This window comes from Urocitellus parryii, chromosome 6, assembly GCF_045843805.1.
Source record: "Urocitellus parryii isolate mUroPar1 chromosome 6, mUroPar1.hap1, whole genome shotgun sequence".
Lineage (NCBI taxonomy): Eukaryota > Metazoa > Chordata > Mammalia > Rodentia > Sciuridae > Urocitellus > Urocitellus parryii.
The window spans coordinates 107,191,195-107,206,942 of NC_135536.1; the positions used below are offsets into that span (position 1 = coordinate 107,191,195).

Genomic DNA, 15,748 nt, shown 5'->3' on the forward strand with positions numbered 1-15,748 from the left:
GCCATAAAGCTATCTATGAAGCAGAAGACACATGGTATGTGGACCATGTTTTCAGGTGATTTTGGTTCGGTGAATGGTCTAGTTTTATTATAATGTAAGAAATAAGATCCATACAGAAAAACAGGTAGCCAGGCACAGAGGTGTATGTCTCTAATTCCAGTTACTCGGGAGATTGAGGTAGGAGGATTGCAAGTTCAAAGATATCCTGGGCAGTTTAGCAAGATCCAGTCTCAAAATGAAATAAAAGGATTGGGGATATAGCTGATGGTATAGGGTTTGCCTACCATGCACAAAACCTCAGGTTCAATCCCTAGTACTGCAAAAAACAACAAACATAGGCCCCTGTCTTAGAGCTTTTGGGAATTCCCAGATTTGTGATGATCCTCCAGTATGTAATTTATCCCATAAATGCACAATGGAAGATGTTAAAGATTTTGAACTGGTCAGTACTTTGACTTTCCAAAGAACCATAATTTCTTAGTCCTTTTTGTTTTCATTTTCAAAGCCAGTATAATGCCATTGATAATTAGTTGAGTTGAGAGTTTTAACCACAGTGTCCTGACTCATAGAAGCATCAGCACCAATTATGAGGCACATTGAAGTAATTTGCTATTAATTACTGGTTAAGGCCCTAGACATTGTGAATGACTTACTAGAAAATAGCAAGCTAATTCCTATAATAAGAGTGCTCCTCCCATGTATGTATTCTGATATGCTTTATTGAGTAGGGCAAAAGGAGTAGGCATGGAGTCAGTTGCTACTGGGGCTGGCTGTGGTGTTGGTACTGGCAAGAGGGTGTGGCATTGGGGAGCACTGCCTGACACCTGTAGTGCTGGTGCATGTATTTATGGGTTGGTTGAGAACCATTGGACTTTAGTGATGAACTAAAAGTCCAAAGAACAAGAATCCATGCTTTAACAAAATTAACGTTGTTGTGTATGATGACAAGAGAGTTATGGGGAGAATGCCCAGTGTCAAATAGATAGGTGAGGTTCTGGAAGGAGAGAATGCAGGGCTTTGAGGGTAACAGGAGTCAGAGTCCTGGTTGAAAGAATGGACCTTTAGGAGAGGAACTGGACCTATTAATGTCCAGGCAGCAACACCCACAGGCTGACCCCAGGCCTCTAGAGCAATTGGTAAGAGTCACCTGAAAAGTGCTAAGACCAACACCTTCATCTTTAGAGGTCTTGATTCTGCACTAGTAAATAATGCCTCCTTATCCCAAGCTATTCTAGTGTATATACTGAATCTGTTAGAGTTGATCACATTGATACTTTTGGGCTTGTGGAGGAAAAGGAGGTATCACAATCTCATCACTGGACCTCTTTAAAATAAGCAGTGATTCACAGGCATGTACATGCGCACATACACATGCATGCAAACATACCTTTAGGTAACATTTGTTTGGATAAGATCAGGACATATGTAGCAGTAGTTTTCTCTAAGAAGTGAATGTTGAAAGGATTAGTGTGATGTTCCAACAGACAGTCGTGTCTTACTCAGCTCTATAAACTACAAATGCTGCAATCTTTTTCTTGGTATTTTTGATACTGAGCTTGGAAGCCTTAAACTCCTAACAGGCATTCTGGAATCTTCAGAGTGCTCAGCTCCTATTCAGCAGAGCTCTGGTATTTCTCATATCTTCTTTTTGTATTTCACTTCTTCATACTGGACATACTGTGTCATACTGCTCCTGCTATTCAAGCATGAAAATATCCTCTGTTGTTTTACCTACTGGAAAACCAGTAGCCTGGAAGGGTAAGGTTTATTTAAATCACAGAACAAATACCAGGTACAGTCAGAAGACTTGGGTTCTGGTTAGGGTTCTAATGTTGATTTTCTGTGACTTTGGACAACCCATTTTACCTCGCTGGGCTTCTGTTTCCTTTTTTGGCTGTTGTTGTTTCAGAACTGGGGATTGAATCCAGGGGCATGTTACCACTTCTTAATTTTTTTTTTTTTAATTTTAAGATAGGGTCTTACTAAATTGCCAAGGCTGGCCTTGACCTTGAGATCCTCCTGCCTCAGTCTCATGAGTCACTGGGATTATAGGCATGTACCACTGTACCCAGCTCAATTTCCTTATATAAGTGAATGAAACTAGATTTGCTACAGTTTTTAAAAGGGATTATGTTCTAAGATACATCTGTGATTTTTTTTTTTTAACATCAGATTTGACACTTCCAAATTAAAAGAATTCCTTCAGTATCTGTACTATATCAGGACTGGACTAGGTCTACAGGGAGTTCAAAGACATGCAAAACATGCTCCTAGCTCAAACAAATATTAAGCTAATATGTAAATGTGCTCAGTGTTAAATCACACACATTAAATAATCCTTTAAGTCAGACATGGCATAATTAGTTGTTATATGAATGGAATAGATCAGCATTTCCCAAACTTTCTGTGGATTATCAATTCTGCAAGAAGGTAATAGGTTTTTCTGGTCAAATGGACTCCTAGGTGAGTTGAGTTTAGAAAATGCTGGTCAAGGGCTGGAGTTATAGCTCAGTTGTAGAGCGCTTGCCTAGCATGTGAGGCACCGAGTTTGATCCTTGGCATCACATAAAAATAAAGGTATTGTGTCCATGTTTAACTTAAAAAAAATGCTGGTCAAAGAAAATTAAACATTATTTATCAAGGGACTTCTCAGAGTCTTTAATAAATTGATATTCGTAATGAATGTATATCTACATAATCTTTGGTCTCAAATTTTGCTCACTAATTGGATGGAATGCAGCATGGGAAGTTGGTAGTGAGGATAAGTGTGGTAGGAGTTCAAGATGGGAGAGGTTTCAGCCTGAGTGGCCAAGGAAGGTTTTACAGGGGTGCTGAGGTTGCAGCCAGGTCTTGCATGCTGGAATGGATTTGCACAGTGTTATGGTTTATATCATTAACATCACCTCTAAACCTCATGTGTCAGGCAATGCAGGAATGTGCAGAGGTGGAATGATTAGATTATGAGAGCCATAACCTTGTCAGTGGATTAATTCATTTGATGGATCAATAATTTGGATTATTGGTGGTGGTGCATGACTGGAAGAAATAGTTCATTGAGGGTATGCCCTTAGGGACTATATCTTGTCCTTCCTCCCTCTACCCCTCTTACCCCGTCTCCTTCCTGGCTGCCATGAGTCCACAGTTTTCTTCTACCCACCCTTCTGCCATGATGTTCTTCCTTACCTCAGGCCCAGATGGATGGAGTAGGCTGACCATAGACTAACTCTCTGATACCATGTGCCCCAAATAAAACTTTCCTTCTCTAAGTTGTGTTTTTGTCAGAAATTTTTGGTCGTAGTGTTGAAAAGCTGACTAACACACTGCTACAGGAAAGGGAAGTCTGTAAGTGGAAACCGCCTGTGGCTGAGTTATCAAGACAAACGAGAGGAATGGAACAGAGGACCCCAAACACTCCAAGGTTGTCTTCCTTCTCAGTGCTCCTTGAAAAGAATGGACATCTCTCAAGTTCCAAATCCCCTGAGAATATGAGGGGACTCAACTCTGTACCATCCCTTACTCACTTGCCTTTCTGGTTTTGTTCTTGATGTATCCAATTGCAACAAGCCAATTTCTAGCCTCACATTGTCTGACGTGCTTCTGTGAGGGGCTCATGGTACCAACATGGAACTTGGCCACTCTTCACTCTAAGCAGGCCAGGACTGAGCTTCTGAAGGCTGGGCCCATGTTGGCTGCCACTGGAGTAGAATGCTCCAGAGAGGGGCCCAGGAATCTGTTTTTACAACAAGCCCCAAGACCATGGACTTAGATGAACTTTGAGCAAAACTAGACTGGCTGGGGTTTGGCCATAGCCTGCATAGACCAACCTGATATTAGATTACATCAGACCTTTGGCCCTGGGTCACTCTGGGGAAGGCTTGGGAGATGTGTGTACTATGGAGTCCAAACCCCAGCATGGAAGAAAAATAGTTCCCAGTAGTTAAGGACCTAATTTTATATACCTTTCCTTCAACAAGTACAACTAGTGCTCTATGGCATTGGGTAGCAGTCACTGAGTAGAGACCTTCATTTGCAAGTATAGTTATAGAAATGCATGATCATGTTAGTGGACTGGGGAAGAAGGATGGAACACTGGGCAGGCTGCATGAGCGTCATTTCTGTGATCAGTTTATTCCCTTGTATGGTGACTCCTCCCTCCCCTCCAGTGTCTCCTTGGTCATGCATTTCTTTTCTGAAACTCATGTGTAATTACTCAGTACAGAAAGATGAAACATTGATGGCTTCTGATTAAGGGATAACATGCTTAAAATCCATGGAGGGAAAAGACATTTATGTTTAAATCCTATGGTGTAGTTTATTTTTAATCTCAAAGGGAAATGCTGAAATTTTTCTGTTTGTTTTAGGACAGCAGAACCATCTGAGATGCAAAATGTTAGAAAGGGGTCTTCAAATTCACTGATCTGTTATCCCAAATCTGAAGCAACACAGTATTTCTAAAGCCTGCCATCAGCACCCAAGTATTGACCTAGTTTAAAATGTTAAAATGCAACTAATCCAATTAGCAGACAACTAAGATAGAGCATTTTCTCTTCTAGTTTCCTTTCCTTTATTTGTCTAGGGGGCTTCTTTTCTCCTCAAAGAGAGGGCATTATTTGCATAATTTTGTAAGGCAATTGGCTTCCTTTTTCTTTTGCATTCATTAATGATGTTTCAGCTTTGCCATTTTGGAGGAAAATGAGCTTTTGATATGTAGCAAAAATAACTGATTTTAATATTAAGAAATATTGTTGAGTATTAAGGTCTTTGGCAGTAGGAAAAATAATGTGTCAGAGAGTATTAATTTTCAAGACCAGAAATGAAGTGGCTTAACTTCTTGACAGGAATCTTGGAGATATAGCAAACCTTAGGAGGTCCAGAGGAAGTGGGGTAGATGGAAGGGGCCTGGTGCCATTCTTCCAAAAGTGGCTCTATCAGTTTCATGCGTGACTCAAATTGTTTGCTGCTGGGGGATGATCTATGCCAGAAGTTGGTCCCCATGCTGCAGTGTCTCCCTTCTGTTTCACCCTCTCCTATCAGGAATCTTGGGGTGGAAATATACTCTTGATAATCCAGGAAGAGGGTGAGATGGACAAAGCCTGGAAAGCTAAGAAATCCCTGTGCAGCACCTTCTGTATTGGGACCATGAAGGTCAAGAGCTCAAGTGTCAAATTCTCATTGTTTTTACATATAAAAATATCACACTATATCCCAGAAATATATACAGCTATTGGGTATCAATAAATTTTTAAAACAAACAAAAACAGACAACAGAATCTTGGCCAAAACTACGAAGACGAAAGATAAGAGGATGTTTGGAAGCAGTTATTTCTAGACTTAGTATCCACTCTCACAAGTGTGTAGTTCTATGACTTTATATCTTTATTTTCTCTCATCATTTCTCCTCTCTTGCTTGCTTGCTGTTTGTTCCCTATCCTGAGTATGAAAGGATTTGGCTCCTGGTGGAGCTGTGCCACATAGTTAGAGTGAGTTTCCCCTGTCCCCCTGTCCCTCTCTTGCTCAGAATCCTTCAGTGCCCCCCAGGTTCCTCCATACGTCAACTTGCCATATATATATATATATATATATATATATATATATATATATATATATATATATAATATATATATATATCATTTATATATGATATATATATATATATCATATATATATAAGCTCATTTTGGCTTCCCCCAGCTCCAATGGACTGTGTGATATTTATTTTATATATATATATATATATATATATATATATATATATATAATGAAATTTTTAAAGATGTTTATGGACTTTTTAAAAAATTCTTTTATTTATATGTGGTGCTGAGAATTGAACTCAGTGCCTCACACATGCTAGGCAGGTGCTCTACCACTGAACCACAACCTCAGCCCCTTAACTTGCCTTCTTAGCGTTGTTTTCTACTGTCTATTTTTTAAAGCTCAAGTCTTGCCTCTCCATTCTGTTTTTGGTTTTGGTTTTTGTGTGAGGTCTGTGTTACCTGGGCTGAACATTGAACCCCATTGCAGACCCAGAGAGGACTTCAGGAGGAAGTGGGGACTCACTGATGGGGCTGTGATGGGCTGTTGGGGCCTGCAGTCTGGCCAGGTCAGAGGTGGGGCAGGCTAGGAAGGCCACTAACAAGTATCTGGATTCTTAAGAGAAGTTGTCTATATAGCTTGGATTACTATCAAGGGGTTGGCTGGGGCTGTGGTGAGGGATTCTTTTGCTACAGCTCCCAACTGGCCTTTGGAACTTTTCAGAAGTTCATGAGCTTTCAGAAGGCAACTCTTGACTATCTACATCTTAGGATGGTACATTATGGAGCCATGTTTATAGTCCCCTAAATTCATCAAACACCCTCTAAGATAGGTGAGCTGAAATCTTAGATTCTGTGGTGTTTATCTGATGTGACCCCTGCTCTGGGATCTCCTGTGTGTGTGTGCATGTGTATGTGTGTGTATGTGACAAAGATTTTTGAGAAAAGGAAGTTGTGCCCAGTAGGGAGTCTGGTGCATAGGGCCCTCCTTCTCAGTTCCCACTCACCCGAGGCCTCCTTGGCCTTAGGAGCTGTGTTCCTGGAAGGCTTCTAGCACGTGCTGAGACATGAGCAGAGGATGATACCAAGGCCCTTACAACACACAAAGGAAAGATGGTGTGAGGGTACTTCTGCAGGAAACCCTGAGGCCTGGGTAGATGGGAGCCGGCTGGGCATGCAGGAGATCCCCCAGATGTCATCCTTCTCCTGCCTCCATCCTGGCCTGGCTTGCTTTTAATCTGTTCCTTACATGTTTGATTTCCTTGTAAATTGTGGAAGATTCTTAGCAGCAGACACATTTTCCAGGAAGTTAGAAATGAATCATACATAAAAGGGAAAAACCTAGCCACACTGAAAATGAGAAGGAAATTGACTAGTTTAAGCAATATTGTAAAATCCACAAAACATTAAATTGACCATTTTTAAATGTGGAGTTCAGTGGCATTAAGTACAACTACCATCTATCTCTAGACCTCTTTCATCACCCCAGAGTGAAACTCCATCCCCATTAAACACTAACTGCTCATGGATCCCTACCCCTTGGCCCTTGGAAATCACCATTCTACTTTCCGATTTTGATGACTCCAGGTATCTTATACTAGAATTAGGCAGTATTTGTCCTTTTGCACCTGGCTGTGTTTTGAAGTTCATGTTTTTTTTTTTTGTGTGTGTGTGTGTGTTAATATTTTAAGTAAGCCCATTAAGTCAAGGAGAGTGGACCAGACATATCTTCTACAGAGGCAGTTCCCTTCCTCCTGCTGCCTGCTTTGTTGTTGTCCAGAGTGACTGGGCCAGTGCCCTGCTTTAGCTAATCCTCTGTGTAGAAGGAGCTGACAGCTGGGGGCTTCCAAAGTTTGCTCCCAGCTGTTCTCAGGCTTCAGTGTTTTCTCTGGGATGATGAACCAGGGCCTAAATGTAGGATTGGAAATTAATTGCATAGATTTCTGTCAATCATCTCTTTAGGTAATCAGGCAGCAAATACCTACTGATCAGAATATGATCTGTACAGGCAGGGACCCAAGGTAGGAGTATCACAAGTTTCCTTCTTCCTGTGCAGGTGCTGGTATACCTGACTGCTATAGGGATGAGGAGGAGGTTTTGAGGAGTTACCAAGAGCCAGCTGCCTGTCTGTTTCTGCACGTGGTTTATGTTGTTGACTGATGGCACCAGCTGTGGAGAGGTGGTTTTATGTAGTGTGAATAATTGAAACCCAACTCTAAGTTTCCCTTTTGTCCCTTCCTGTTTAACAATCAACTGTTGTCAAATTTATTCTTTTTGGTAATGCTTTGCATCACCCTCCCATGTGAGAATTCAACAAAATTGCCCCTTGTACCTAGGGTCTGCACCAAGTGAGCAGCCAGTGTCTTTTCCTGTGCTGTCCCTGTGACTCTTCTCCACTTTCGCACCCTCCCTTGGGTTTAGGTGCCTGTGGCTGATTTACCTTCTCCTCAATATGTAGAGGAACAGGGTCTTCAAACAGTACAGCTCTTCCTATAGCTGCTGGTAGGTATGTGGAGAAACTCAGTGTTGGGTGCTTTTCTCCATTGGGCAGGCCCACTCACAGCTGCCAACTGCAGACCCATGGAGGCCAGGAACGGGCTGCCTGCTGAGGGCTTCTCTGGCGCAGAAGAGATGGATGCATGCTCTCCCTTCAGAGCAGAGGCAGGCACACTTCATCTTGGGATTTTGAATCCCTAACAATTTGTGGCTCATTTTGGCTCCCCCCCCCCCCCCCCCCCGCTCCAAGAGACTGTGTGATATTTAATGACTCAACCCTGATTATACTCTGGATGTTCCCTTTCTACTGATGTCAGTTTATAGAACAGTCCTTAAACAAATGTTTATACAGAAAGGGAAGGAAATAGGGGACCTTTGGGACCCTAAGAGGGGGCTTCAACTGCTGTCCCACCACACCAGGGAGCCCAGGCCCTGATACCAATGACCAGTGTTTCCAGTTTCCTAGCTCACTGGGAGGTCTGGTTGGCCAGGTGTGGATGAGTAGACCTGGGCCTATCTCTTGCAGGGCTGCTGGTCTTAGACCAGGAACCTCAGTGGGAACTACAGGATGCCAGGCAGGGGCACCTCCATGAGGTATGAGATCAAATGTGGTCATAAGAGAAGAGGTTTCTGATGGGAGCTTCGGTGTAAATATTTCAAGAAATGGACACAGTGCATGACTTGCCACTACTGTTGCTTGTGCCAATCTCTCACTGTCTCCATAGGGCTTCAGTGTGACACCTGGTGGGGGAGGGGAAGGGGTGGGGGAAGGAGAGAGGGTTTAGAAGTAATGGTTTGCCTCAGACCCTGGAAGGCTGGCTTGCTTCTATCAGGGGAGTGATCTTGTATAGTCTAGGAAGGCTGACATTCTTAGAAATAAGGCCTGAGGGGATGGCTTCCAGGACATTCTTCCCAAGGCCTTTTCTTCTTTCAATCAAGTGAGGCAGAGGTGAGTAGGAATGAGATAGAAAGCTCTTCCCTCCACTCCAGTTCCCCCTGCACAGATTCACTCCTCACCTGGCTTCCCCTCAAGGGACTGATAGAGTCAAACATGCTGGGGAGACCATTGATATGGTAGTGGTGGGGGGTGGGTGGGGGGGGGTATCTGTTACTGAACACAAGGAATTGGAGAAACAAGGGAGAAAAACAACTGTTTTTAAAACAACCAACTTACTAGATTTACTGTTCTTTTTGAGGTTCTGCCCTGGGCAGAGGACTCCGGTACTTGCTAAGAAAAGAAACAGTCAATGCAGAGGTGGTGAGCCCCTGACTCCACCTGCAGGAGTCTGTGATTAGATGGTGGGGGAGGGCACAAAGGCTGCCATTTGCAGGTCATGAGAGAAGGCTCCCAGCTGTCCCAGGGGGCATGATGGGGAGCCTGTGGAAGGAGTTCATGGAGATGCATATTCTGTTAAACTGCAAGGGATCTGAAGATATCAGAAAGCTGGTTGGAGAGGAGAGAGACTAAAAGAACAAAGACCAAAAGGTGGGAAGATACAGCAAGGAGAAAATCAGGCAGCATAGCATGGAGGTTGTTAAGACCCAGGGCTGTGAGCTGTATGAGGAGTGAGTTGTTTTATTGCTGGCCTCCTGTCAGTTGTGAGATGTCCATTGACAGTGTGCATACACCTCCTGTCCCTGCTCTCTGATTCTGCAGTTAGCCCTGCTCCAGAGAAGCATTCCGAAAGGCCTCCAGAGACCCTTCAGTGGCCACACCTCACAGCGTGTTCTCTGGAACTTCTCACTGATTACCACCTCCTTGGTATCCTCTCTCTCTCTCTCTCTCTCTCTCACCTTCAGACTCCGCATGCCCAGATGGCTTTCCCTCTAGCCACCCCTCCTGTATCCTACACATGTCCACATGCTCCAGGGACCTGTCCTCAGAGCCAGCTCCCTCCTCCTTCTCTTACCTTCACCTCTCCCAAATGTGGATGTCCAGCTTCATCTGCTTTTTCAGACCAGTGCTACATGCCTTGCTCCTGGGGTTAGGATACTATGGTTGTGAACTCCAGAAACCCACAGAACCAAAGTTCACTGCACAGAAAGCCACTCAGAACTTACTGGGCATAAGCCCCAGGGGAGAGCTGGCATCCCTGGATCAACCATTGAGTACCTGCTTCCTCTCTGGTGTGGACTTTCTAGGGGCTCATCCTTTGAAAGCTCTGAGTCAAATCTGAGTGTCTAAGAAGGCCAGAATCCTTTCCATCACTCTCTATGATCTCAAACTTCATGTGTCTCTTAGTCTCCTACTTCCTTTTGATTTGACAAACTGTGAGCAGCATTTGATGGGATCTTTAGAGTGGCAGCAGTGGCAGCTGCGGCTGCATTCCTGAGTGGGTCTTCCCACAGTTGAAAATGCAGGGCTGGGCCCAAGGGATTTACGTGTTCTCTGGGTCTGCATCTTGTGCAGGCGACTTTGAATTTGACACCCCTGTCACATAGCCAGTGCCTGGAAACCCTGAAACTGTTCCTGGTATTCATAATTCACATCGGGTAGACTTAGGTGGTATTTATAGCACTCCCAAGACAAGTTATTGCCAAAGGAGGTAGTGACACTTATCAGGGCCGTGTAGGAGACACAGCACTGAGCAGACTCTTTCTCTGGCTAATTTTAGATTGCCAGTGAAGGCTTCTCATATTGTCAGTGTGCCTTCAGAGGCTCTGATCTTCCAGGGAGAATGCAGCACAAAAGCTTTGGAGCCATTTCTGGTCCCTGGGGCTTACTGTCCTTCCAAGAGTCTCCCTGCCCAGGTTTTCCCTATCTCTGGCCCCTCCTTCTGCCCTCTCTCAAGAAAAGGGGATTACAGGGTTCCTGGACACAATGGCATTGGGCCATCAGGCTGGGGTGGGAAAGGACCTCATAGCAGGACACCATTCCTCACCAGCTAATGTTTACAACCTGTGAATGCATGATACAGTTAGGCTTGCACATGGCCCTGTCTACCCTTGGTCAAGGGCAATCTTCATGGAGATTTTATTAGTCATGTCAGGCTGCCATAACAAAATATCATGAACATAAATGGCAGAAATGAATTTCCTCACAGTTCTGGAGGCTGGAAGTCTGAGATCAGAGTGCTAGCACAGTTGGCTCTGGTGAGGGCCCTCTTCCTGGCTTGCAGACAGCTGTCTCCTTGCTGTGTCCTCAAACAGCAGAGCAAGCAATTTAACTGGAGTCTCTTCCTGTAGGAACACTAATTCCATTACAAAGGTGGAGCACTTGTGCCTCATAAAACCTAGTTGCCTCCCGAAGACCTTGCCTCCAAATATCTCACATTGAAGGTTAGGGCTCAATATGAATTTGGTGTGGGGGGACACAATTCAACCATAGCAGGGTTTCTTGGAGACTTGTAAGCTGTACACTCTTTACTTCTGCAGTGGGACTGGTCCCATCTCCCCCAGGATCAGGCTCCTGTGGGCAAAAGAACCTTTTCAGATGACCCAGAGTGTCTGCTGGACAGGGGTAAGGAGAATTGGAGGGTCATGGAGCTGGCTGGTTTGTTTTGGGATTTGCTACCAATTCTAAGTTATAAAGCCACAACATGCTTGTGGGCTTGAAAAGGGGAAGGTGTGCTGGAGTATATGTGGGCAGGTGCTTGCCGGAACCTGCGTGGGAACCAGTTGGCAGGTGAAGGGGGGAGGGCAGACAAGTCACATTTTACCCACTTCGCTGCTTGGCTTCTGCCACTCTCTCCCTCTTCGTCTGTGACTTTGAGTACTTGCATGGCTTCTGGTGGTGCTTTTCTTTTGTGTGACTTGTCATGACTCAAATTACCTGTGTCATTAGTCATATTTTGGAAGTTTGGGGTGGTTTGGAAGCAACTCTTCCAGAAAGCTGGAAAAAGAACTGTTGCCCCAAATGATGATGAGATGACAGTCAGCTCTGGCCAGCTGTCCCTCACCAGCAGTTGTGGACCTTGGCTTCCCTTTCTCTGGATTTGGAAGTGTTCCTATGAGTCAACAATGGTGCCTTTCTTGGCCAGCAGCTTCTCTGCAGCCACACTGGCATCTTGGTTGGAGCAAGGGCTTAGTGATGGGTGAGTGGGGACAAAGCTTACTCTTGTGTCTGGGCCTTTTTCCAGTTTTCCTCTATGCTGAGAGTCAATCAGGGTCATTCTGCTGTCTCTCCCCTGATGCCCTGAGATTGGTATTAGAAGTAGCAAGTTTGGAATCTCTTTCATTTGGGGAAATATCTCTTATGTGCTTTTGATTTCTTATTCTGATTTGGAGAAGGAGCACATTGTCAATAAAGTGGATAAGGGATGGTCCTGGGTTTTCTGTACCATTCCTGCAGTATCTCTCAACCTCTAGGAGGCAGTGGGGATTCTGCCTGAAGAAGACTAGATGAAGGAACTTGAAGGTGGTGCACAGCTTAAATGGGACTCTGTTGTCTTCAGGTGCCCTTCTTCCACCCATATCCCCTTCCCTCTGATGACCGCCATTCCTGGGGTCTGCTGACCAGAGTGGCTCAGGCTGTCACTGGATAGCAGTGGACTCTTTTTTTTAAGTCAAATGGAGATCACTTAATCTGCTCTTTTTACCTCATTGAGCAGAAGCAAATGGAGTGACAAAATATAAGTGCACCTTACTTAAGAAAAGGGGAAGTATTTTATAAATCAGCAAAATAGTATACTTTCATATTATTCTTCAAGACCTGACTATCCTATGAAATTATTTAAAAGTAGAGAAAAATTTGGTAACTTGAGGTAGGCATATGTGTGCACACGTGTATATGAGTATACAAATGAATGTGCACAGGTGTGCTTGACCAGTCAAGTCTGGAAGTCTACTTTTCAGGTTGACAGTAAGATATGGTCCAACCAACATCTGTCTTCTGGGGCTGTTAGCATAAAAATCTGCAGACCAGTGGTTGACTGTGTGAGTCATAGGTGTGCTGGGACACCTACAAGCTTGGGATTGTGTTTTTTTGTTTTTCTTGTTCCCTATGATTCTCTTCTAGGATGTGACTTTCAGACTGTGGCTGGCCTGGGTTGACTTAGATGTCTCAGGTCCTATGTGTTGGACTGAGCAAAAACCCATTGCCATTACTCCATTCCTTTTCTTTCTTTCCTCCCTCTCTCCCTCCCTCCCTCCCTCCCTTCCTTCCTTCCTTCCTTCCTTCCTTCCTTCCTTCCTTCCTTCCTTCCTTCCTTTCTTTCCTTACAAGAGATGTTTTCCTTTAAATGATCAATTTTCATGAAAAAGGAAATCACTGGAAAGAGGACCTAGGACCTCGAATCAGTAGGCTTTGAGCAGCTGGGTTTCATCTGTCTCCCTGGGTGCTGTGTCAACCTTAGGTAGTGACATTCCTATAACCTGTTTTCATTTAAGACTATTAATAATTATTAGCACTCAGGCTTGTCTTTTTTGGAACCTTGGGTGGGGAAGAAAGAGATTGCAGCAGGTAGCTGTGTGACCTGGTGGATTTCAGCTTCAGGAAGCATTTTATTTGTTCAGAGTGGGAAGAGACTTGGAGAGTGAAGCTCTGTGCAGAATGCCAGTCCTTGTGATAGTAGCTGGCTCTTAAGAAACAAATCCCATGTTTCTTTTAGATTTTTTTTTTTACTTTATTTGTAAGGAAGTCTTGAAAGAGACCAGGGAGAAATACACAAGCCATAAATGTACGTCTGAACACACCTGTGTAAACTGTGTCCAGATTAGGAAAGAGAACACTAACAGAACTTCAGAAGCCTCCTTGATGACCCTGCCCTGACTGCACCCTCTTTCCTTAGTCACCATCCTGACTTAGTTTTATCTATTTTTTAACTCCATGTGAATAGACCCACCATGGATGTCCTCTTGTTTTTGGTTGCTTTTGTTCAGGGCAATGTTTTTGTGATCTGTCTACATTGTCCTGTGAGATATGGTATTTGGTTGTATTCATATTGTCTATTTGGTCTTCTGTGCAAGGACATTTGGGTATTTTTCCAGACTTTGGCTCTGATGAATAAAACTGATATGAATCATCTTCCATATGCCTTTTGACATGGGTGAGTTTACACCTCTTGGTGGCATATCAAATGCTTTCTTTACTTTTCCCAGTGCACTTACTTATTGAGCAAGTGGTTAGAGAATCCACTGCAGACCAACCTCCACCCTGCCGTGAGATCAGGAATAAGACATGGAAGGTCTGTTGAGAGGAGAGGGCAGCTGCTTCAGATGGCTCTCTAAAGAGTTGACATTTAAGTAAACACTTCAGGGATGAGAGCTGGCCAGCCAGGTAAGGTACTGCAAAGGAGTACTTCCTGAAGTGGAAAGAGCTTGCAGACGTTAATGGACAATGATGCTGTCTCAAGAGTGGGCTGATCAGCACAGAAAAGTCCAAGGATTGCCTAGACCTAATCCAAGCTAATGAAGTAATTAGACCTGGGACATTTAACTTTCCTTTGTAGGAGTCAGGAGGAAGGGCTGTTTCTGTTTTTGTTTTTATTTTAAATAAAGTAAAAGCAATGATTCATTAAGCAGAGAATCACTTCATAGCAGCTTTCAGGAGAGGACCAGGCAGCATGATGGGACTGTGTTCTATGCTGTCCACAACTGGTCCCTGGCTTGAGCCTACCAAAAGGCCTGTAGGCTGGACACGTTGCTAGGGCCTTGTGTTTTGAAAATAGGCACTACTATTGGGTTCCTGGTTTTTAGCCCGTGATTCATCTTCCCCAGACCCAGAGGGTCCAGATTCCCAGGCTGGGAGTTCACCCAACCAGGATGTCAGCAGTATCAAGCTTCAGCCCTGTGGGGAAGTCCGTTTAGCCAGAAGGGACACCTTGTTTTTGGGATGAGGGTGGGGGACTGCTGTAGGCTGAATGAGAGATCTGGGCAGGAGGAAATGGCCTGGAGCTGTGGGTGTGGTTCTTGCCTGCCGGTCCAGGCCCCCCTTCCAGAACTATCATGGCTAAAGCCAGCTTGGTGTGCAACTCTGATTGGAATGGGAACCACATGGAGGCTGAAAACTGGACAACATCCTCTGGAGATTTCTCCCTTTCTTTTGTGTTGCTGATGTTTCATTTTTAATTAAGATGCCCTTGTTGGAAAATTTTCTAGCTCTGGTAAAAATCTATCCTGTCTACAGAGGCTCTGTCACACTGAGGAGGAGTGGAAGGAGATGCTCCAATAACTTCAGATCCCAAAGACACCCCTCTTTGTTGCACAGGTTAGTGGGTGACTGTGGCACAAGAGCCCTGTGGGTAGTTGGAGTCTCTATGCCCATTCAGAGTAGGGGTTCCTCTTGACTTTTCCCAGCTCTATGGCTTTGGCATCTCCTCTCAGAACTTCTATTGATGGTTTCCTAGTGTTCTTTTCCACCCTCCAATTTTATTAGTATGTAAAGAAGATAAAAGGCTCCTCTGTATTTAATAAACTTAAAATTTCCCATGGTATGGAGCAAGGCCTCAGCCACCCACTGGCTTGCCCTCTCCCCGACCCCAGCCATTGGCTGAGGAGCTGTGAGGCACACTTGGTGTTCCCCTGTGCATCTCTTCTTTCCTCCCTCTCTTTTCAAAATCGAGTTCTGCTTCTTGGGTATGAATGCTGAGAACCATGAACCATTTCTGTTAATTTACAGGTCTTACGAGTGTCACGCCATTGCCTTCCTGGCTGGGTGGCCTCCGACTCACGTGGGTTTCCCGCCATCTGGCCCCAGCCCATCTGGCCCCTGTGTGGGTCAGGCTCCCCCACCCACACCACCCAGAGTTGGCACACATCTCTAGTTGTGGAATAAAGGAAAAC

General features: G+C 44.4%; 1 protein-coding gene across 5 annotated transcripts in view; it reads left to right on the plus strand.

Annotated features, from left to right (window-relative positions):
• The window catches only part of Tln2 (talin 2), a 411,357-nt gene that overhangs the window by 40,394 nt on the left and 355,215 nt on the right, over positions 1-15,748 (plus strand). The window contains exon 1 of one of the 5 annotated variants that reach the window (XM_026384821.2): positions 11,402-11,486. The exons of the other annotated variants lie outside the window; for them this stretch is intronic. The gene's annotated coding sequence lies outside the window, so the exon portion shown is untranslated. Of the gene's footprint in view, positions 1-11,401; positions 11,487-15,748 lie in introns of those variants that run through there. 5 annotated transcript variants of the gene reach the window in all.